The sequence below is a fragment of the Anolis carolinensis genome, chromosome 4, assembly GCF_035594765.1.
Source record: "Anolis carolinensis isolate JA03-04 chromosome 4, rAnoCar3.1.pri, whole genome shotgun sequence".
Lineage (NCBI taxonomy): Eukaryota > Metazoa > Chordata > Lepidosauria > Squamata > Dactyloidae > Anolis > Anolis carolinensis.
The window spans coordinates 23,236,499-23,261,106 of NC_085844.1; the positions used below are offsets into that span (position 1 = coordinate 23,236,499).

At 38.9% G+C, this 24,608-nt stretch overlaps 1 long non-coding RNA gene across 6 annotated transcripts in view; it reads left to right on the plus strand.

Moving 5' to 3' along the window:
- LOC103278472 (uncharacterized) overlaps positions 1–24,608 on the plus strand; it is a 272,474-nt gene that overhangs the window by 210,324 nt on the left and 37,542 nt on the right. For 2 of the 6 annotated variants that reach the window (XR_010005890.1, XR_010005892.1), the window contains exon 4: positions 17,818–17,876. The exons of 2 other annotated variants lie outside the window; for them this stretch is intronic. This is a non-coding gene — a long non-coding RNA (uncharacterized LOC103278472). Of the gene's footprint in view, positions 1–1,096; positions 1,651–17,817; positions 17,877–24,608 lie in introns of those variants that run through there. 2 more of the 6 variants (XR_506077.3, XR_506078.3) reach the window with 2 other exon arrangements.

The following is a 24,608-nucleotide window of genomic DNA, read 5'->3' on the forward strand; positions in this document are numbered from 1 at the left end:
GTTGAAAGCTTTGATGGCTGGAATCACTGGAGTGTTGTGTGGTTTCCGGGCTGTATGGCTGTGTTGTAGCAGCATTTTCTTCTGATGGTTCACCTGCATCTGTGGCTGGCATCTTCAGGGGATCTGATGACAGTCAAGCAAGTGGAGTATATATACTAGGCATGTGCGATCGATTAGAAAAATGTTCAAAAGTACTTACAAAAATGGGGGTCCCTGACGCTTCGTTTCTAAAGTGTTTCTAAAGTTTTATTAGTGAAAGTTTTGTTACTATAACAAGACTAACAGAATTTTGTTATTATTTCGTTACAGTAATTGTGCATGCACATTAATACAATTATTACTACTATTGGGGAAACGTCAGGGGCTCCTATCTCCCTCATTTTTAAAGCTATTGGGGCAAGACTTGCTACAATGGTAGAAGACATTTATCAATGTTAGCCCATCATATTTCAGAATGTTTCACTAATCCACAGAGTTTTGGGGAAATGTCAAAGTTTTTATTTAAAAAATTAATAATAAAGAAAATCTGTTCCTATTTTGGAAAGTGTTATTTCCTGTTTCATTGTGTGGTCTTTACGTTGAAAGTAGTTGTTAACTTTGTTAAATTGGTGGAGACTCAACAAAGTAAAATGTGCTAATTATTGGATGACGTCCCTTGTGCAAAGACAAAGTTTTTGCAGTGTAATAACCTTTCAACATGTTTTTATGATAGAACCAATTAGGAACTGCCATTTATAACTCAGGAACAGAAATCATAGTACAGACACCATCAAGGGAATCTAGACTGACCCCCTTCTTCCGGGCAGAAAGGCACCATCTAAACTCTCTTGACATCCAATTAATATGCTTCCCTTATTGAGTTGGAGGGGACCCCCAAGATGGTCATTATTTTTTTTCCAGCCCAGCACAGAGATTAGCTTATTTTTCGAGATAAATGTATCAGTCACAGTCCTCCTTTTTGCAGATTCTGTGGCTGGTGTTAGGGAGGGACAAACCTCTCTCTCCATGATCCTGATTGGTGCCTTCTGATGCTGATGTAGTCTGGGAAATGTAGTTTACAGCAGAGCCTTTTGCATTCTCTGCCACTGGGGGATCTCACATTCCCAAACTACATTTTTAAGCTTGCTATGTTCTCATTCTCCAGCTCATTTGTAGTCCGACCCACAGTGCCTTCCTTATGGTAACAATAGGGCCAAAGTTAAAGGAATGGTTTTAAAGCACTTTATGTTCCCTTGGCTTTGCCAAAGTTGCTTAATGCATGTGTATACTTACTTTATTTCTCTTTTCAGATTCAATAATTTTATTTATTATAAATGGCAGCTGCTGTAGCCAGCTCTCATTGGGTCGTTCAGGTGTTGAGCAGCACTGCATTCTGGGAAATGTAATTTAGGGCAAGGCCTTTTGCATTCTCTGCCACTGGGGGTTTCATCTTTCCAAACTACATTTAAGATGGCTGTGTTCTCAGTTTAGTCCTGCCCCCAGCCTTTGCTTATAGTGATGATGGGGTCAAAGGAAATGGAATAGTTTTTAAAGCACTTTATGTTCTCTTGGCTTTGCCAAAGTTGCTTAATGCTGCTAAGTGCTTATACTGAAAATTAAACTGACCTTGGGAGACATCTGAATGTTACAGAACGTTAACGCAAATGATTGGTGAGTGTTTCAATTTCTAAAGCCTAAAATGTACCTGTGGAATGTCCAATGTGGGAGTGATGACCGTCACCCCGGCTTTCAAATTGATTTGAGAGCACAGCGGAGAGTTCCGCAGATCGCTCACCAAAGGAACGGAACGGGACCGCAGCAGACTATTATTAAAAGATCTTTTTCTCTTTCACTATGTAACAAATCCCCCAATAAAAGTAGCATTTATTTTAACAATAACACTCTCTATCTGGTTATTTTGTATCTTTCTCTGACTCCTTCCTTTGCATGCAATTTCTCTCTCTCTCCCGTCCCTTTAACTCCGGCTGAGGTTTCTCCGCCATAGATTAATATGGCGGACGATACAAATTGGCTCATATCTCTATCAAAATTACCCCTAGAATGCTCCTCTTTTAGTCCTAACCCTTTCTAAGGCTCCTGACTCGAAGACAACCAGCGGAACCGGAATCGGTCCAGTTTTCGGCACCTCAACAGCTGACTGTCAAACGGGACCGACTGCTCTTTTTCAAGCCAGGCTGCCCTCCTCCAGCCTTATCCCGGACTTTCCTCTCCCCGTGACTCGCGGAATGGTTTTAAGAGATCCCTAGCCCCTTTCTGTGAACTGGGAATGGGGGGATCGCTCTCCCGCCGGGGAGACATAGATCTCCAAGTACCCTCACCCTCTCTGCGGCTGCCAGGGGGTGCCCGGACGGGTGCCCTCCATGTTTCATTCATACTTTCATGATTTTATGAAGGAGAAGAACACTCTTCCCCAGACCTACCCCTGGACTTATGAAATCCTATACTTCCAAAGACTGCAACCCACATGTGCCTCTTCCCCATGCCATCTCTACGAATTCCTCCCATCACAGATGAACTCTTTTCCCTCATGTATCCATGAATTTGCATATTCTATGTACCTGGACACCCTCATGACCCACTGTTGTATGAATTTCTAATCGTTGGGCTAACTTCATGAATTGTGAAATCATGCTGCTTGAACTCCACTCCTATGACTTTCCATATTGGGTTCCCCAGAGGTTGTAAACCTCATTCTTATCAAATGTTTTCAATTGTTTATATCATCCATGATTCCCCTTTATGCAATGTAACCCCCCCCTCTATGGATTCCCCCCTTACTTCCTTGAAATCTGTCTATCTGCCTATATGTATTTGTACTCTTTGGGATCCCCGGAAATTATGTGTTTTTCCCAGCTGGGTTTATGTTCCAACTTTATTTTAATTTTCATCCTATCCCATATAATTGTTAAATCATGAAATCAAATGGGAAATATTATGACCCCAACATGAACCCTAGCCCTTATGACCCAGACCTCCCTTCCCAAAAACAAAAGGATAATCTGCCACAGTTTAATCCAATCTCATTCCGATCGCATGGACAATATAGGGCTTGAGTCACCAAATTCCTAAAGGTGATTCGACCCCAAGGTAAACATTGTCATATCCCAGGCCAGGACGCCTCAGGAAGGCACCCTGTGGGGCCCGTCAATGACGGCTCATCACCACCCTTCTTTACTTCCCCCTGTCACCCCAAGGCATATCTAAAACCTGTGAACGTGACAGGACCCCGGACATCCTTGATGGGTGCCATTAATTCCTTTAGAAATCGGCCGGGCCAGGATTAATCTGATATTTCCTGTCCGGTCACTTCATTGTTTCAATAGCTCCCGCCTCCTCCTCCCTGATTGGCCCGAGTGGGGACAAGAAAGCGGCTCCCCATTGGGCCAGCAGAGCGAGGCGGGAAACGAAAGCCCGCCTCGTTCAACCTCCTAGCCTATCCACGATCAGATGGGCGGGGGAGCAGGGCGGGAAATTCAAAGGGCTGTCAGACCGAAACATTGTATAAATATGGCTTTATTTTGAATGTATGTTACGCTAGTAGATTGAATGATCGCTACTAGTGTCCATTCAGCTGAATCGCTCAATAAAGACTCCTTGGCGGATTTTCCTTCAACTTTGGCGGACCTTCTTCATTTCGGCTCCAGGTGATATTGCGGCTCATTTTCTACTATTGGCTCCGCCAGGGTCCGTTCTCTCAAGGACCGGATCGGCTCTCTCCTTAAGGGGCCCGATCCTCTGAAACGCGGTCGACAACAGGAGGAACAAACTATTGTCTGTTAAACTAGTGAGAAGGGTGCAATTACCAAGCTTGGAAGTAGCCTGGCCATTGTTCCCTTTGAAATGTTTGTTGTCTGGAGGCAGCCTTTATTTCATTGCTTACTGTATGGAGACTTTCTGTGACTGGGTGGTGTTCCTTATTCACTGTCTTGATTCTAGTGTTTTCAATACACGTATCCAAATTTTGTTCATTTTCATGGTTTCTTCCTTTCTGTTGAAATTGTCCATGTGTTTGTGGATTTCAGTGGTGTCTCTGTGTAGCCTGACAAAGTGGTTGTCCAAGTGGTCCAGTATTTCTGTGTTTATTATTTCAAAATTTGGAAATCTAGAGTAGCAACAGGAAATAGTGATAGAGAGTAGAATGCTAGCGGAGCATGTCCATTCTGGAAGGCTTTTGCATGTGCCTTACAAGGGATTTCTTTTAGAATTGCCATTGTGCCACAGCTGAGCTTAGGATCCTTTTAGGTTTTATTTGTGTGTCGGTGTGGTCTCTTCAAACTTTATTATTCTATGATTCTATAATTCTCTCATTCTATGCTTCTGGAGATTAGGGTTCAAATCCCCACTCAGCTATGAAAACTCCCTTTGGGCAAGTCATATTCTCTGAATCTGAGAGGGAAGCAGAGGCAAACACCTTCTGAACAAATCTTGCCAAGAAAGCCCTGTGATCAGTTCACCTTAGATCACCATAAGTTAGAGATGGTTTTAAGGAACAGAACAACAACATATTTGAGCCCTGGAACTTTAAATACAGGAAATTATTTTTTGAAAACTAAACTTCCACTTTCTTCCACATTTCATAATTGGGGGCAGTTGCTTTTGGAAATACATGATGTGTGAAGTGGCCCATTTTTTTGAGAGACAAAATCCATTTCAGTGCCAGAAGGGAAAAACTTGAAATATCCTGTGTGGCATATTTTTATGTAATTTAAAAAACTAACTGTATCTGAAGTTACTCAAACAAACTCTAAGAAAGTTATTGGAATAATTTCATAGGAAAGTTCAATAGAGGGAATTGAACCTAAGCATTTGGTGTTTGAACAAGTAGCAAAATATATGCATGTAGAGCAGCTGTTGTTTTCTTTCCCTTGTTTCTCTTTCGTTATATGGATAAAGGCCAGTTTTATCAGAGACAACAACAAGGTATCTCAGACCTCATTCATTTTAGACTTGCAGCATCAGCAAACTGCTGTGTCTCAAAGAAGAGATATTACAGATGGCATATTTAAAAAAAATAAAAATAGAACTCTGCTGTTTCACCTGAAGTCTATTTGATTGACACTAAAATGTATGAAAAAACCTGTTCAAGTCATCTAAATTAAGGAATGTTGGATTAACCCCAGACATGAAAATCAATGTCAGATTGACTGCAAAGCACAAGCTGTTCAGAATGAGGTTTGAGACACCAAAATGTTGTTTACTCCAGTTTATTTTTTCTATGTAGAATTTTTATTGCATACTTTTGCTGGTTTGGCTTTTATGGATATGTTAAAAATATTATCTCTAGGAATCACTAGGTTCTCTAGTCTGATTCTATGGAAAATTTGACCATAGATTCACACTGGATGACTTGGGATTTAGAACAGTAGAGTTGGAAGAGACCTTGTGGGCCATCCAGTCCAACCCCCTGCCAAGAAGCAGGAAAATTGCATTCATTTCTAGAAAGACTATTTTTTAGGAATCTCCAGGTCCTCAAGTATAATTCTGTGGTCAGTTTTCAGCAGAAATTGACCCTAAAGTCGCACTGGAGGACTTAGAGATTTCTAGAGAGATGTTCTCTTAGCAATCTTTTGATTCATAGCTTTTTACTTTTGCAGAAGTCCTGTGTCCTTAACCGCAGTGAATATATACAGCTGGCTGTAAATATTGTTTAATGAGTGAATTATGTTGGCTTCGACTCGGTCTGGATTAAGGTTTACGTGCAAGGTTTTGTGGATGAATGGTTCAAATATTTTATATTGTACTGTTTTAAATTTATTTATTGTACTATGCTAAATTGTTTAACTGTTTTAATTGCTTATGTTTTATCTTTTTGTATTGTATAGTGGCATTGAATTCTGCCAGATTGTGAGCCACCCCGAGTCCCTTCGGGTGAGAAGGGCAGCAAAGAAATGGTGGAAATAAATAAAATAAATTTCCATTCAAAATCACTTAAAATTAGAAGCATTTAAGATTCAAGGGGTTGCCACCACTATCAAAAAGAAAGAAAGAAAGAAAGAAAGAAAGAAAGAAAGAGATATTGAGCACAGCTTCCAAGGACACATACTGAATTAAGAGGTAACAATATGTAAAACTGACACATTAAAAGCATTACATAACCCAAGAATTGAGGTTTTCATCTTTTAGAAAGCCAAATCTTTTCTCTATACCAGGGCTTCTTAAAATTTTTCACTCAGAACACCTTTCAGCCCGAGAAATTTTTACATAACCCTGTGTGTATAGGTATATAAAAAATTACTGAAAACAAACCAGCATTTTGAATGCGATTTCCTGCTTCTTTGTAGGGGGTTGGACTGGATGGCCCATGAGATCTCTTCCAACTCTATGATTCTATGATTTGCAAGGCTTACTAAACAGGTTTTCCTTTTTATGTAGTACAGCTGAGGCACCTTCTGCAGAGTTTTCTGTAAACATGGAAAAATAGATTTGTGTAAATGTCTAAAATAGCTATTAGAGACCTCTTCACATGTACTTTTTTCCAGTGGCAGCAGATGGATTTTTATTCTTCAGCCATGGAGCTCAATGGCTCCCATCACACTCTAGCCAACTATTTCTGGGATGGCTCCGTAGCTGAACTGCTGAACGAGGGAGAGGGCCTTCTCCGTGGCGGCCGCCCGGCTCTGGAACGCGCTCCCCAGGGAAATTAAGCAAGCTGCCACCTTAATTTAAAAAATTTAATACAGTATTTATATTCCGCCCTTCTCACCCCGAAGGGGACTCAGGGCGGATCACATTATAACACACATAGGGCAAACATTCAATGCCCATAAACACATCAAACAGAGACTGAGAGACACACGCAGAGGCAAGTTAACGTTCTTCTGAGGGGATGTTCGATTCTGGCCACAGGGGGGAGCAGCTGCTTCATCATCCACACTGACGGCACTTCCTCATTCCAGGTCGTAAATTAGTTATTCTTGCCTCCCCACTTTTATTAGTGGTACCTTATCTCCTACTTGATAGATGCAACTATCTTTCGGGTTGCTAGGTCAGCAACGAGCAGGGGCTATTTTTTTATTTTTAATTGACGGGTGCTCACCCCGCCACGGGCTGGCCTCGAACTCATGACCTCATGGTCAGAGTGATTTAAGGCAGCTGCTCAACAGCTGCGCCACAGCCCGGCCCCGCTGCGCCACAGCCCGGCCCCTTGGAAGTGTTCAGGAAGAGCCTGAAAACCTGGCTCTTCAAACAGGCCTTTGAAGAAGTATACTAAACCCTGGTACTAGCGGGTCCTTCTGACCAGTTGTACCTCTTGGTTAACTCCTTGACATAGCCTCAGTGTTCACCCCAGTAAAAGGCTCTTCCCATGACCTTGTAGCACCTTAACTTCCTTCTTGTTTACAAGTTCCACTCAGTGCACTTTGCCCAGCTCATTTTATGTTTTTATTGCTGTGTTTCTCAAGTGTTTTATAATGATTGTGATTTTTAATGCCTTTTAAATTTATTTGTGTGTTTTTGTATTTGATATTATTGTATGTTGGTTTTATATCTGTAAGCCGCCCCGAGTCCCTCTGGGGAGATGGTGGTGGGGTACAAAAATAAAATAATAATAATAATAATAATAATAATAATAATAATAATAATAATAATTAACTGCTGCTGTTGCCGCCGAAAAATGGCAACAGCACATCTGCTGTTTTCCAAAGTTTCGCAATCACCATTCTGGCTGCGCTAATCATATATGTAAACAATTTTTCCTTATTTGAGTCCATGTCGAAATCCATTAGCCCTAATAGAAAGTATTCCGGTTTTAATGTTAATTTTACTTGTAACATGCAGATGTGCCGTCGTTAGAACATTGGATATTGAAACTAATGGAGATACAAAATATGGATATATTAACGCAAATAATATCACAAAATTATCAAACAAGGACGAAAACAGACTGGAGCAACTTACATAAATATCTAAAGGAGAAAAAGGAATTCGGAAACACAGGAGGAACTGATATTTATGAATAGACACTCTCGGGCACTAAATAATTTGGGTCGGGAAAACTGGGAAAAAACAAGAGACAAGCCGCTGAGCGGGGCAGCTGGAAGGCAACACAAAGAGGGAGGGAGGGAGGTGGGGATTATGGGATTGTGTCTGTATTTTTTTTTCTTCTTTCTTTTTTCTTTCTCCCCCCCCCCCCATTTCTTTCTTATGTTCAGTTCAGATGTAACTTTAACCACTATTTGCGTCTTGTGTCTGATTATATTGCTTCCCTCCCTGTTCTTTTTTATGCAATGTAAAAACCACAAATAAAATGTTAAAAGAAAAATGGCAACAGCAGACAATGGCAGGCTCCCTGTCTTCCATAAGGAAAGCTGGGAAGAGCCACCAAAAAAGGGCTTCCACCATGTGATGAGGAAGGGGGGAAGCTGTGACGGAATGGAGCATGGGGCAACTGGTCCCTACTCCCCCCTGCATGACCACTGGCAAAGATGAAGTGATCCAGGTCACCTTCTATGACACATGTGACAAGGTTGTAAGTGATGTTCTGAAAATGTTACAGTTGCCAAATATTTTGAGACTCCATCATGGAGTTAGGGACCCCATTTGGGGTCAAGAATGACAGTTTCAGAAGCAATGTTTTATACCAGGATTTCTTAAACTGTGGTTCCCTTAGCTCAATGTTGGAGTTCTGACCTTTTTTTAATATCACTTGGTGGCTGTTTTAGACATTTACACAAATCTGTTTTGCCTTCATTCACTCTGTTGTGCATTGTTTACAGAGGACTTGGCAGAAGATGCTTCAGTTATACTTCCTAAAAAGGAAAATCAGCCCATCTAGCAAGCCTTGTTATTAGTAAATATTTGATTTTATACCTATTTTATACAGCTATATTCCCAAGGTCATGAAAGATTTCTCAGGCCAAAAGGAGTCCCAAATGGAAAAGTTTAAGAAACCCTGCTCTGTACCACTGCTGGCTCTGTGAGGATACATTGCTGTTAATAGATGGATCTATAACTGAATGATATGTTTACTTCTCCTTCACATTTTCTTCTCTAACAACCTGCTGAGAACTTGATGCATGGCTTGAAAACACACCAGGAAAATTGAAAGGATGTTAATTCTTACATCATATATCTGATATTCTGCAAAAGGCTGTTCTTCCTGCTGAACTTTGCTTGACTTTCGTGGTCTGACAAGCTCAGCAATTCCACTTCCTACAAATAGTTTGTGTTGAAAAACTGATGGGTAATGTATAAGCTTCCATCGCTCTGCTGAAGTGCTAGTTCCCTGCTTTCAATATGATTCACTTCATGTGAATTAAAGGAAGCCAGAGGCATTTATTTTGCTGTTACCATTGTGAAGGTCAAACAGCAGGGCCAGCAGCATACTTTTTCAAGGTTAAAACACCTTTAGAGTATTTGGTGAAGATAAAGTATACACAGTCTGGTAAATCCAAACCCAAATTTTTATTTATGGGAATTCTAGATCTCTTCACAATATAAATCTCCAATGGATAATGTTAGAACTGCAATGCTTAAATAACAAATCACCATAAAATACAATAAATCCCCAAAGGATATAAATTATACCTACCAAGGAACAGCAAAGGGAAAGAAAGCATGCTAACAAACTCAAACTAGACCCAATATTCATCCCAATCAGACCAGGGAAATTAATGGGATATGTTGCATCCTAATTATATTAGTCCCAATTTTTCTGCTCTTCAGTCTAATAGATTTTGCCCCCAGTTTCTAAGCCACATCAGAAAAGCTATAAGTTTAGAACATTTATTTGAGAAGCACCTTCATCCATATTTTACATCCGTGTCAGGTCAATATATAAATCCTTCTATGGGAATCAGGATTCAACTTCAATTTATAGACCTTCATCCAAAACGTTACAGCGCCCATGCATCAGTACCTGCAGAGATTCGACTGATTTGAGTGACAAAGAGAAATGAGATTAGGAAAGATCTGTTATAAATATGGCTCTGGTAAAATATGAAATAGAAGTTTCACTTTTTAACTCTAAGACAAATTAGAAGACCAATCCTGGTGAATCATGGTTCCAGCTTTATTTAGGGAAAGAAATGGATGGAGACATATACCAGACTTCAAGCAGATCCTTTCAAATTTCATTTCAAAGTTTTGCTTGAAAACCGTTACTTCAGCATAATGCTATATTTACAAGTACTTTGATATAAGAATTCTTTATTGCTACATTAATCTATATCCCAATCCTCCCACCACCCAAAATGGGAATCAAGGTAGCTTGCATATTACTAAAAGCTCTAAGTCACCCAAAAATTAAGATGACTTATAGATTTAAAAACATACTAAAGCATCAGTAAATTTCAATATATATGCTGGTGTGCTGCTGCTCAGCCGTTTAGTCGTCTCCGACTCTTCGTGACCTCATGGACCAGTCCATGTCAGAGCTCCCTGTCGGCCGCCACCGCCCCCAGTTCCTTCAAGGTCAAACCAGTCACTTCAAGGATACCGTCTATCCATCTTGCCCTTGGTCAGCCTCTCTTCCTTATTCCTTGCATTTTCCCCAGCTTCGTGATCTTTTCCAAGCTTTCCTGTGTCCTCATCATGTGGCCAAAATACTTCAGCTTTGCCTCTAATATCCTTCCCTCCAGTGAGCAGCCGGGCATTATTTCCTGGAGGATGGACTGGTTGGATCTTCTTGAGGTCCAAGGCACTCTCAGGATTTTCCTCCAGCATCAAAGTTCAAAAGCGTCTATCTTCCTTCACTCAGCCTTCCTTATGGTCCAGCTCTCGCATCCATAGGTTACTATGGGGAATACCATTGCTTTGACTATGCGGACCTTCGTTGCCAGTGTGATGTCTCTGCTCTTCACTATTTTGTCAAGGTTGGCCATTGCTCTCCTCCCAAGAAGTAAAGATCTTCTGACTTCCTGGCTACAGTCTGCATCTACAATGATCTTCACGCCTAGAAATATAAAGTCTGTCACTGCCTTTACGTTTTCTCCTTCTATTTGCCAGTTATCAATAGGTGTATACATGTATGCTGGTGTATACATTGAAATTTTAGTAAAAATTTATTGCAACATGTCATTTGTTAATATAGGCAGTCCCCTAATTACAAACATCCGACTTACAAATGATCCATAGTTGCAAACTGGGGTGAGACAAGAGGAAGTGAGAGAAATCTAACGCTTGTAAGGAAATTCATTCCTGGAAGAGCTATCAAGGGGGAAAAGGTATCTCCACTGAAACTTTATCACCAATCCTTATTTCCACAAGAAGCCATTTTTTCAAACTCCAATTATAACAGGGACAGAAAGTCATAGAATAATAGAGTTGGAAGAGACTACATGGAACATCTAGTCCAAACCCCTGCCATGCAGGAAAAGCACAATCAAGGTACCCCTGACACATGGTCATCCAGCCTCTGTTTAAAAATTTCCAAGGAAGGTTAACTCTTCTGAACAGGGGCACAGACAGCAAAAACAACAACAGCAACAATAACAACAACAAAAACCAGCACAATGTGTTAACCCTCCGCTATGCTATCCTGAGTTTGTGTGTGTGTGTGTGTGTATCTGCAGTAACACTTTGAAAATGTACCGACTTATATACAAATTCAAGTGGGGGTATTTTATTTTATTATTCTCTACAAGCACATTTATAACTATCATTCTGCCTTGTGGATACATAACATTGAAATAATACAACTGTAAAACCAACATAATCAAATCATCAGAAACAATGAAGGCAGCAAATACAATAGACAAGATGAAATGCCAAAAAAAAAACCCAAATGCTTTAGTATTGGCTGATAAAGTCCAAGTTTTTCATGGAGGGGTCATTGAGGCATCTACAATCTACACAAATAAAATACTTAGGAGTGTTGATAAAAACATATAGATAAGATGGCAGAGAGAAATGATAAAGAAAATGGAATAAAATATCTAGAGCTATAAAATAATGAAAAAAATCCCAAGAATTTAGGTATTTAGGACAAAATAAAAGCAGTCAAAATGATGTTAATCCCAAAATTAATGCATTAATTTCAAGTCCTTCCAATGAAAATTAATCAAAGACAATTTAATATATAGAACATCTTTATACATGTCTCCCCTCGGCCTTCTCTCCTGCAGGCTAAACATGCCCAGCTCTTTAAGCCACTCCTCATAGGGCTTGTTTTCCAGACCCTTGATCATTTTAGTCTCCCTTCTCTGGACACCTTCCAGCTTGCCAACATCTCCCTTCAACTGCGGTGCCCAGAATTGGACACAGTATTCCAGATGTGGTCTGACCAAGGCAGAATAGAGGGGTAACATGACTTCCCTGGACACTATACTCCAATTTATGCAGGCCAAAATCCCATTGGCTTTATTAGCCGCTGCATGATATTGTTGGCTCATGTTAAACTTGTTGTCTACGAGGGCTCGTTTTCACACGTACTGCTGTTGAGCCAGGCGTCCCCCATTCTATATCTTTGTATTTCATTTTTTTCTGCCTATCTTGCATTTGTCTCTGTTGAACTTCATTTTGTTAGTTTTGGCCCATCTCTCTAATCAGTTAAGATTTTTTGAGTTCTGCTCCTGTCTTCTGGAGTATTGGCTATCCTTCCCAATTTGGCATCATCTATAAACTTGATGATTGTGCCTTCAAACCCTTCTTCTAAGTAAGATGTTGAACAGAACCGGGCCCAGGACAGAAACTGTGGGGATGACATAACACCATTAAATGGTTGACTTTGGGTCTCATGGGATTGCCTCAAAAGACCTAGAAACTTCTAGAGAGAGACCACATTTCCCTGGGCATGAGTAAGTGAAACTGCAGATATGGATTCTATGGTTATAGTAGTCTTACTGCATACACGGATTATTGCTATGTAGCTCTTCGTAGCTTTATTACATATACATATTGTTATTGACTATTGTTTGTTTGTTTCCATTAGAAAGCCTCTTCTGACATTATAGTTTAAATAATTTCAAAAAATTGCAACAACAAACCAAAAACCCATGACAGATCCTCCTACTTGTAACAGCATTGTTCCTCATGAGAGATGAATCAATAAAATCAAGTGAAGAACCCATAGAAGACAAAGGAACTTTTAATGGTTCCATAATGAAGATGTGTCTGTGCCTGGAAGAAAAATATAACTGTGTTCATTGAATATGGATAACATTTTATCAAAATGCTAGTGAACTTGGAATCCGAAAACATGAACAATTTTCTTGCCCTTTATTTTCTATCATATACTGTACATCTATATAGATATACTCCAGAAATTCAGGAAGGATTTGTTTGTTTGTTTGTTTGTTTTTTTAAATCAACTCACAATACTTTCTACTTTCAGCTTCCTCACCCAAGTAATTACTTGACAGCTCCATCTGTATTTTAGAACACGTTATCATTCTTGTAGATATGCTAGTCAAATACTGGTTTAATAGTGGAAATATATCTTGGATCATGTCACTTGTGTAGATGTTTTGGTCCTTTTCATATATTCACCCCCTTGAAGTTGGGGCTTCTAAGTGTCATTTTTTTTTCTTTTTTTAAAAACAATGTTTTTTATTGGTTCAACTTTACAAAACTTGCTTACACTTAGTTTCCATTGGTGCTCACATTTATACACACTTCATTTCCATGTAACATTGTTTTTATTTGCACCCTCTCTTTTTATACATCCTTTTCTTAAAAAGGGGAAGAGGGATAAAGACAAATAGGTGAAAAGAAAAAAAGGGGGGAGATAGGTGACCTCCGGTCTATCCCAGTCTGGTCCCAAATAAAGCTTTTTTTTTAAACTAATTGAAATGCATATGAAACCTCATATTTCCAGTGTTTTTATCTACTGCATAAGTACTAGGTGAGCAAACCGCATTATACCAAATCAGAATGCTCTTTCATCTAGTTCAGTACTGTTAACACTGGGCTGGCATCAACTTTCCACACTGGATCAGCCTTAAATGGAGATTGTTGATCTTCAGAATCTGAGACTCTCTGCAAGCATGTTGTTGTTCTACCACTATACTGCTGCCCTTTCAATCATAACAGTGCATATAGGCCAAATTCCTATAGAAAGCTTGTGTAGAGTTAAATTTTACCAATGTATTTAGATTTTATCAGTTATCAGAAAGAGTAAACAGATGTAGACAGCCTGGAAATGGCATAAAAAAGCTTCCCCGGGGTACTACTAAAACTGATTAGGTTAGGAAAGGAAGAGTATGCTTCAGGGAGGTTCAGCAGGTGTTGTGTTATCAAGAAAACTCCTTGCTTCAAGTGGTGTTGCAGACATCAATATCCAATATTGCAAAAAATAAATCTGCTAGTATAAATTTTAGTCATGGCAACACAAAGCCCCAATGGAATTTTGGTCACAGTCTCTCCAAGGCTAGGATGAAAAAAGTGTGGCCTCAGAGACAACACAATAAGGTATGTTTGTTTGTTTTTTGGCTGAGCAGAGATTTGATCCTCTCATCCCACCCATGAGAGTCAGGGTGATATTGTAGTTTGAGTAGTTAGAGTGTTGGACTACGACTCCAGAGAGCAAGGTTTGATTCCCTGCTCAACCCTGGAAACCCATTGGGTAACCTTAGGCAAGTTACATAATCTCAGTCCTAGAAAGTTCCATGATAGGTTTATCTTAGATTCTCCATAAGTCAGAAGTTACTTCAAGGCTCACAACAACAAATAATTATTCCTTCAAAGTCTACCATTCTATCAACATCACATTGAGGAGCAGTGCACAATGAATCCCATTTTTATTGTCAGACCATTCTGAGGTGTGCTGTGGCATATTTCAAGGATGCCTTATAGCTCCAGGAATGCAAAACATTTTGCTTTTTGTTTTCCTAAATACTCACCTGAAACTGACAATGGAACAAAGAACATCTTCCCTTAGAAATCCATGCACTTCTTAGTTTTATATAGCAATTTGGTGGAGCGGAGAGCTGCAGAATGCCTTAAAAATGGGCACAATGTGTATTATTATAAATACATTTGAATAATGCACATTTTGGAAATGTGTATTAAAATATACACAAATTACTCTGCATTGGCAGATGAAAATGCTTTACAACTTGATATGGATAAAATGTCAATGGGATTCTGAATATATATTGTTAGTGCTCCTCTGTCAAGAATAGCAGTGGGATTCTGGGGCGGGGGGCAACATAAATGAGACTGACAGATTTTCTCATCCCTAGATAAAAGTCATACAAGGAAGATAAACAAGTGTACAAAACTATCTCATACAGAGTTTCTCTATGAGAATCCTGCTCAAAGATAACCTACAATTAAAATGTCATCATGATAAAGAGATGTTAAAGAAAAACACTACAGAAGCAGTAATTAGATAATTACATAACAGCTATAGTATCGCAATGGGTATTGCTGAAAGTTACTTGCCAAAGTTAAGATTTTTCATTTGCTCACCTGGTGCTTAAGCAGTAGAACATTGCTTCTTAAAAACAACAACAATTTCCAGCAAATGTAATAAGCATAGTATATTAAAAGCAAGGCATCTGGAGCCAGAAACAAAGACGTTGGGGGGGGGATCATAAAAGAAACCTATGGGAAAATCTAGAGGACCCTTTAAAATGGAAGCAAGACCCTTCATGCTATCAGATAACATAGATTCAGTTAAAGTACATGCACATACAAATTGGTAGCATAAATAAAAAATGTGTCCTGCAGCTCAATCCAGGAATTTAAATTTTGGAGTGAAGTCTACATGACAGGGAAGAGCATTAAACCTTGCATACAGCAACCAAAAAGTTATTGGTTGAAATGAGCTGTGAAGATTTCCTAAGCCATAATAAAATTCCACGTGAAGAAGCATATTCTTATCCAGTGTTTTTGTGGCAATATGGGCATGAAGAAACTATAAGAACCTCACAGCAACAGCCAATGGAAAAAAAGCTATATTTATTTATTTATTGTCCAATGATACATCTTTTAGAATCATAGAGCTGGAAGACACCACAGGAGCCATCCAGTCCAACTCCCTGGCATGCAAGGACGCAGAATCAAAGTACCCCCATCAGATGTTCATTCAGCTTCTGCTTAAAAACCTCCAGAGAAGAAACCCCACTGCCCTCCAAGGCAGCATATTCCACTGCCGAACATCTCCTATCATCCTCTATATTGGTCCTTCTTACTTCCATTTCCAGACAACCTACTCCTAGGATGCATATTTTTTCCTAAAGTAATATAGACATTATATATATATATATATATATATATATATATATATATATATATATATATATATATATATATACACACACACACACACACACACACACACACACACACATACATACATACATACTTGGAATTACAGGTTCATGAAAACAATGCTTTTTTAAAAAAAGAAAGAAAAAAGAATTAAATGTACATCCTCCTTCACTTCCTCTGGGTTTTGTCATTTGTTCTTAAATACTATCTCTTGTTCTCCCTTCCAAGTCACCTACATGGTCAGCTTTGCTTTGCTACTTTGCTGCCTCAGAAGAGCTTCTTTCTGTCTTTTAAAAGAGCGAGAACAGTACATGCACAGTTTTGGAAGAAGGCAGACCTCCCAATAATAGAAGAGTAGATGGTTAAAGTAATTAAAATAGCAGAATTGGACAAATTAGCAATGATGAACAAAGAAAAAACACCAAAAAAAACTTTATCAAGGACTGGGAACCATATCTAAACTTTGCAAAAAAAAAAAAGATGAAGGAAAAGTTTTTTTAGAAGGTTTCATAATTTAACGTATTAGAATTTGTGTAGGGAATTATACATTTATAAATAATAAAAATCAATCCAGAAGGAAGAATAGAAAACAATTTAATAAGAAGGAAGAACGGAATTATGTATAGATGTCTCCAACCCAAGGGACGGGAAGTCACTAACTTGGGAGGAATGGGAGGAGGGGAGAGTATAATCAAATACTAATATTGTGTAGATGTAAGGAAATATTGTATTGGTTCAAGCATATATATGTGTATATAGATTTGTTTCACTTTATGAACATGTAAATTGGAAAAAAAACCTATCAGCATAAAAGAGAGAGATATTATTCCCAAAATAGACAGAAGAATTAGGAATTGAGTAGCATTGCAAACTAGGGTCACAAACATAAAACAAAACTGAGCAGCCAAAGCTGTGTTTGTTCATGGATCTGGAACCAATAGCTTTTACCTTTGTTATTAGCTGAAGTCAGTCATCAGGAAATGGTAGCATGCAGTTAAATTTCAAGCATTCATCTGAGAAACAGCAAACAAGGTTAAATGAAGGATGATAAAGACATAGTGAGGAATCTGGTTTCTAAATCCTTAGGTTACTCCTGACATCCATGTTCAGCAAAAAAAATTGCAGTGTCTTTGAAAAAAACAAACCGAAGTGTGATCAGTGATTTACTGGATCAATGGAGATGAACAAACAAGATGTTGCATGGATTTCTGTATTTCTATAACCTGACTTAACATTATTTGCTTCCAATGGAGAACAAAAGAGGAATATGGTATACTGTGAAATCATTACTGATATTGTCCCAAAGCCAATTCACCCACTCCTTTAAATCAATTTCAGTCAGTTTGATACAAAAGAGATCACTTTTGTTGTGTTTTGTTTTATTTTTTGTTTCTCAAAGCAGAAGAAAATGGTAGCAAATATGCAAATTGAGATAAGCGGTTTTCCTCATACCTTAATTACAAGGTGGCCAAAGTTGTGGTGCCCTTTCAGTCATTATACAAACACAAGATATCATGAAGTATCTCTTGCCAGTAGGCCTTTCAAATCCAGCAGGGGAAAATTTAGATTAACTACATGTATATAAATAAGAAGACTAAACAATGTGATGGAATTGAGAGGTTGACAACATTTGTTAATTTCACTTACTGTTGTCCCTTCTTTTAGGTTTTTGTGGGAACCATGAAACTGCAAAGTATTACCTTCAAGATATTATGAGACTCTAGGTAAGAAGCTGAAGGACTTTGATACACAGGTTATAAATTTGTCTCTCCTCCCAGTTGAAGGACATGTTGGACTGGATGGCCCTTGCAGTTTGTTCCACCACTGATTCTATGATCCATAGGGAAATGGGGAATCTGAGTGGTTCTTCCTATTAAACACTGAGGATGGGAGCCTTTCCACTACCTTCATGACAGTTTGCCTTCATGACAGTTTGGCAAAGATAAGGTCCACACATTAAATCTTCTGAATTAGTTAGGGGAAAAAAGATGGAGTTGCCCATTATTGAGCCATTGTGAATTTAATGGGAAGTAAAGGCAACTCCCATTTGTTTCTGGTCACATTCTATTCATGATTCCAAATGTCACTTGAAAAGGAAATATATTCAAAGATTATGGGAAGCAAAAAGCTTCCAATGGACCTCTCTTTTAACAGAATAACCGATTTTGATTTTTCCTTGACTTTCACTTTCCAGCAAAATCCTTTGAACTGTTGTATTATTCCCTTCCTGCATTTGAACAAAGGACATCGAAAATTTCTGGGGAGGCAAGGAAATGCTATGACTTTCACTATGTCTTTGTGCAATGAAGTAGAGAATTGTATATTAATATTTAAAACAATGTTGTTGTGAATTACAGCTGGTTTGTAGATGGCCTGGTCTCACAATAGGGGGTTCCACTCAAACGTCCTTTGATTCTTTGCATCTCTATAATTCTGTAGTTTTTCTGCCTGAATTATATATTATAAAATTGGAATTCAAGTTCCTAAGAGCATAAGTACTATCTTGAGCCCAAAGCTCATTTCATTCTAACTTTTATTAAGACTGAAAACAAACCCTGTTTACTGCTATGGTATGAAACACACAAAATGATATTGTGCCAATTTTTGTGGCTAAATGACATCAAGTCAACTTCAACTTATGGTGATGTGAAATCTCCATGACCCCCTCTAGACTGCTATTTAATGCAATCTGAAACTCATGTAGACATATATAATGCAGTTGAACCTTTAAAGCTCTACATGATTTGGGTCCAGGTTACCCAAAGGATCACCTTCTCCCATACAATCTGCTCCACACACTTAGGTCCTCTGGGGGGGGGGGGGTGTCTGAACCCAGCTTGGACATTTGGCATTTCACACTTCAAGTAAAATAAAGACTGCTATTGTAGAATTTTGAACATCACTTTGCTTCTTTGGGAGATTAATACAATGTTCCTGGGGTATCTGCAATCCCTGGTGCCCCCTTTCTTCGGGATTGCAATATATGACCACTGTTTCTAATCTATAGGCTATTGTTTTGTTTTTCATATTTGTTGACAAATTTTAGTAAGAATGTGAGTACACTGTGTCTCTGTAGCTTGACACAGCTCTATTGATAGTTTTCCTGGTGATTTATTTCTCCCAAGTGTCATGAATGCAAATCTTACTTCAAAATGTGTAGATTCACTCTCAAGTGCCTCTTCATTGAATGAATCTGTCATCCTCACATTTTTATATAGTTCTTCAGTATATTATTAACACCAACTTTTTGTATCTACTTGGTCATGTAGTGTGCTATTTTGCTGGTCATATACTGTAGCATTCCCACTCTTGGTTTAAATTTCTCTTATATATCTCAGATCTAATAGAACAGTTCATTTACTTTTCTTTCTTTGCTTTTATCTTCTGCAGTTTGATCCCCTTATCCACTAACTAAGTATCCACAGTTTCATTGCAGAAAATATTATTCCCCTCTTGCTGAAGTGTTTATGACCATCTCTAGTTCTTCCACTGCAATTCTGTGGTTTGCTGTCAGCCCAAGCATAGTCAAAATATGTTCAGCATTATCCACAGTTTCAGATATTACTCATGGATATGAGGGGAGTACTGTACTTTTCTGCACTGATTAGAGTACAGTTTGATTATGTCTTATCCAGAATTGTAAAATCTACACATGCATGTCTGGGACAGTGAAACCTTTGCTTTCTGATGGCTCATGCATGGTTCATGAACAAAATTGTGAATAATATTGTGTGTAAAATTGCCTTCAGGCTATGTGAATAAGAAATATATGAAATGAATTTTATGTTTAGGCTTGGGTCTCATCTTTATGATATCTCATTATGTATATGCAAGTATTCCAGAATCAAAAATCAACAAACAAAAATCTTAAGAGTAGAACACTTCTGATACCAAACATTTCAATAAGAAATACTTAACCTGTAATTCACTTTGTCCTTGTGCGCAAACTGCTGAACAACTGCATTCATAATTACAACTCTATTTCTCTAACTCATTACTTTTGCTCATCTGTCCATAACTGCTTAATGCATTTCATCTCCCATCTTTTCTTTTGTTTGTGCTTCAGTTTCTTTTTTCATTCATTCTTGACAACGTACGTGGCTTCAGTTGAGAATTATATTTGTTCCTGATCAATTAGGCTTAATAGTGAAAATCTGGTTTTTTACAGAAACTAAATTTTAAGAAGTTGCATTTTTGCATGGTGTTTGGTTGAGTGTTCTTCTTATGCTTTACTCTGCTTTTTAATAAATCATAATCTGTGCCACAATTTACTCCTAATCTTTATTTTTTAGAGACAATAGAGCTTTTCCATCTTCTATTTTCAGTAATGTAATCTTCATTATTTCTATATCGGCCATTAGGTGATGTCTACATATATAATCAGCTATTTGGTTGACTGAAAAATGTGTTTGTGGTGAAACAACTGTTGGCCTCCCAAAATTCAGTTGCTTTCCTGTTTCATTTATTGATTCTAGACCATTTTTTCATTTCTTCTCACTGAGCATGCAGAATTTCTATTTAGCTTGCATATTGATGCATGATTAACCATGGAACTACTCATATTTGTCTGTTCTTCTCAAATACAACACTGAATGCCTCCCAACCTGAGAGACTCATTTTCTGAAACTGTCCCTTGATTCATTTTGGAATGGCTCGTCATACACTTCTTCTGTACAGTATTAACAAGTGTTAGCTATAATTCCAGTGCTGTTATGTGCAAGAGATCCTCCACTAATGTCACCCTCACTATTGGTGCTGCTCAGTAGTTCTTGGCACATTTAAACTGGCCCTACAGAAAAAAATCCAGTCTGACATGGAAGAGCCTACTACAAGCTCTTCTACCAGCAGCATAGCCTACCAATAGGAATGTAATTTCCCCCCAAATTTCTTCTGAAAGATAGTAATTAGTAATTTCAGGAATTTTATTCCTGATCTGTGAAAGTCTTTGAAAACTATGCAGTTTGGGAATTATTCTTCACAAAATTGGCATTGTTATTGTTTTGCCCAGAAAACAGCATTTTTACGTGAAAAATATTTCAACACAATATTAAATCTTTGCAGAAAATTAAAGGCTATACAACTGAAACCCTTACAGTTTCCTTCATAAACAGTTTGGAAAGAACCTGAGATAGAAAGGCATAAATGTGGTAGTTAAGGAAACAGACAGATCCATCCACCCTATCTTAAGCAAACAATTATGTGATGGTAGTTTTGACATATGAGGGGTTCTTGATAACATGTAAATTTCACATGATGTGAAGTTTCATTTCTCCTTATATTGTAGGAGTTTGTAATATAAGCTCTTGGATTTATGATGGCAAGTTCTATGGGTTAATTATAAGGTGTGGAAAAAATGAGAAAGTATCATCCCCACTTAACTGTAGAATTTTCATTTGAGTTTTCCCTGCACTGGGAGATGAGATAATAATTACATTATGTAACAAAATTTGAAAAAAAAATCTGTTCATGGTTTGAAAGTGTTATTTCCTGTTTAATTGTGTGGTACTTACTTTGAAAGTAGTTGTTATACTCCAGAAACCTAGTTTTTGTGACTGCCATTTTTAACTTTTCATATGCCATTTTTAACCTCTTGTGCAGACCGCAAAAGCAAAGTTTTTGCAGTTCAATAAACTTTTCCCATATTTTTATGTTCATTGCTCAGTATATTTCTTTTCACATCCTCTTTATTTAGCTATTCATTTCCCACCTATTTTGATTCAGATTTCTGCAGAAATCATCCATTTTCATATTTCTGTGGAGAACTGAGTGACTTTCATAAATATTTTCAAACCATTGTGTTCTTTTTACACTCCCAAACCTGTAAAAGTTTTTTAAATGTACTTTCCATTTGTTCATAAACCAGTAAAATTAACATTATAATCACATAAAACATCATAATCAACAATCAAAAGCCTGACCAGTAATAAATGACTGGAATTCAGAGGGTAGGAGCTTGTACATAGTACTTCTGGGCAGGGCTGGTTGAAAGGTGCAAGGGCAATAATAAATTTGGGCTGGAAGGGCAGTGTAAATTAAAAAGTTAAACCTGTAGGACAAGGGACAGTGATACAGTGCAGTAGCTGATAGTGGGTTATAGTTGGGGACCGAGTATCTAATGAAACTGCTTAATCAGAGGCACAATGTAACAACCACATTTTTGTAGTCTTTACGAAAAGTGGACAGGGTTAGTGCCATTTTAATCTCCCTGGGGAGAGAGTTCCAGAGCCGGGGGACCACCACTGAGAAGGCTCTCTCCCTCATCCCCACCAACCATGCTTGAGATGGAGGCAGAAGCAAATCTTAGAGCCCATGTGGATTTGTAGGGGAGGATGTGATTGTGAAGATAAGCAGGTCCCGAACCATTTAGGGCTTTGTAGGCAATAACCTGCACCTTGAATTGGGAGCGGAAACTTATTGGCAGCCAGTGGAGCTCTTTAAACAGGGGGTTTGATTGCTGCCTGTAGTTGGCTCCAGTTAATAACCTGGCCACTGACTTTTGTACCAATTGTAGTTTCCAGGCCATCTTCAAAGGCAGCCCCATGTAGAGCGCATTACAGTAATTCAGTCTAGAGGTAACTAGATAGCCAAGTCAGACTTCATGAGGTACGGTTGCAGCTGGCGCACAAGCTTTAATTATGCAAATGTCCTCTCAGCCACCGCCAACATTGAGCATCAGTGCTGAGTCCAGGAGGACCCCCAGACCTATGTCCTTAGGGTGAGTGTAACCCCATTGACCACAGGTTGCCACTCTATACCCCAATTGGCCACACGACTGACCTGGAGGAACTTTGTCTTGTCAGGATTAAGCTTCAGCTTGTTAGCCCTCATCCAATCCATCACAGTGGCCAGGCACTGGTCCAGGATCCAGGGTGCTTCCTTGGAATTTGGTGGAAAGGAGTAGTAGAGTTGTGTGTCATCTACATAGAGATGGCATCAAACTTTAAAACTCTGGATGACCTCGCCCAGCAGTTTCATGTAGATGTTAAAGAGCATGGGAGAAACAATGGAACATTGTGGGACCCCACTGGTCAAAGGCCAGGGGTCCGAGCAGGAATCTCCCAGCTTCACCAGTTGTGTATGTCTCTCCAGGAAGGAGAGGAGCCATTGCAAGGCAACACCCCCAACCATTCTGGAGAGCCACCCTAGAAGGATACCATGGTGGATGATATCAAGAACCAACAAGGACACACTCCCCTTTTCGAGCTCTCTGCAGAGGTCATCTCTGTACCATGACGAAGCCTGAAGCCAGACTGCGATGGATCCAGATAATTGGTCTCAGTCAGGAATCCCTGGAGCTGAGAGGAATCTACCCGCTCCAGAACCTTGCCCAGGAAGAGGAGGTTGGAGGATCTAGGGACACCTTTTTCAGGATTGGTCTTACCAATGCCTGTTTCAGGACAGATGGAAAATGTCCCTGGTCCAGTGAGGCATTTATAATCCTCACAAACCAATTCGCCAACCCCCTGTTGGCAAGTTTTATTAGCCAAGAAGGGCAAGGGTCTAGAGCACACTTAGTCACCCTCACAGCTCCAGGGATCCCCTCAACGTCATCAAACTGAACAATCTGAAATGAAACCATTAAAATCAGACAAGCAGGTGCCTTGGTTACCTCCTCTTGTACTGCTCAAAGACCGGCATCTAAGTTGGAAATTATCTGAGTGATTTTGTCTGCAAAATGATGTGTAAACTCACCACATTGAGTTGTCAGGTGGTCGGGGGGCACCTCCCCCTCATGAGGGTGGAGGAGCTCCCCAACCATCTGAAACAACTCAGCTGGTCTGTTGGTTACAGACGCAAAGTGGGCAGTTGAGAAAACTTTTCTGGCTATCTCAATGCTGCAGAGTAGATCTTAAGAGAGGTTCTAGCCTGTGTTCAGTCAGATACACTCTTGAGTTTTCTGCCTGATGCACTCTAGTATCCATCTCAACCGCTTCATCAAAGCCAGCTGCTTAGAGAACCAAGGGGTCAGTTTGGCTCTGCATGACGAGGAATTGCAATAATTATGTAATATGAACACTCAGAAAAGTACAGTGAATCCCTATGGTATAACCCCGAATGATTGTTCTTGAACAATAGAGACAATATTGCTCATAAACAGAAGGAAAAATGGCATAACTTTGTAGAAAGAACTAGGAAATATGGGATTAATTTATTCAGAAATTGCTGTTTTCTTTTCTTCCTAAATAAGAAAGATTCAATTGTATTAAAAAATATTCATGAGCTTCAGTCACAAGTGCTTTAGTGGTAATACATTTTTTTTTACCCATTATGCAAATACTTTTTTTTTCTAAAGTGATAAGAAGGCTTTCACACCAATGACTGTTGTTATATGTAGAATGGTCATTATTCCCCTGTTCTGCAAATGGAGTTTTTTTTCCAACTGTGGATTAGTTGATTAAACATCTCTTTTGTACTCTTTTATACTTATAATCAACAAGTAGAGGGAGCAAACACCA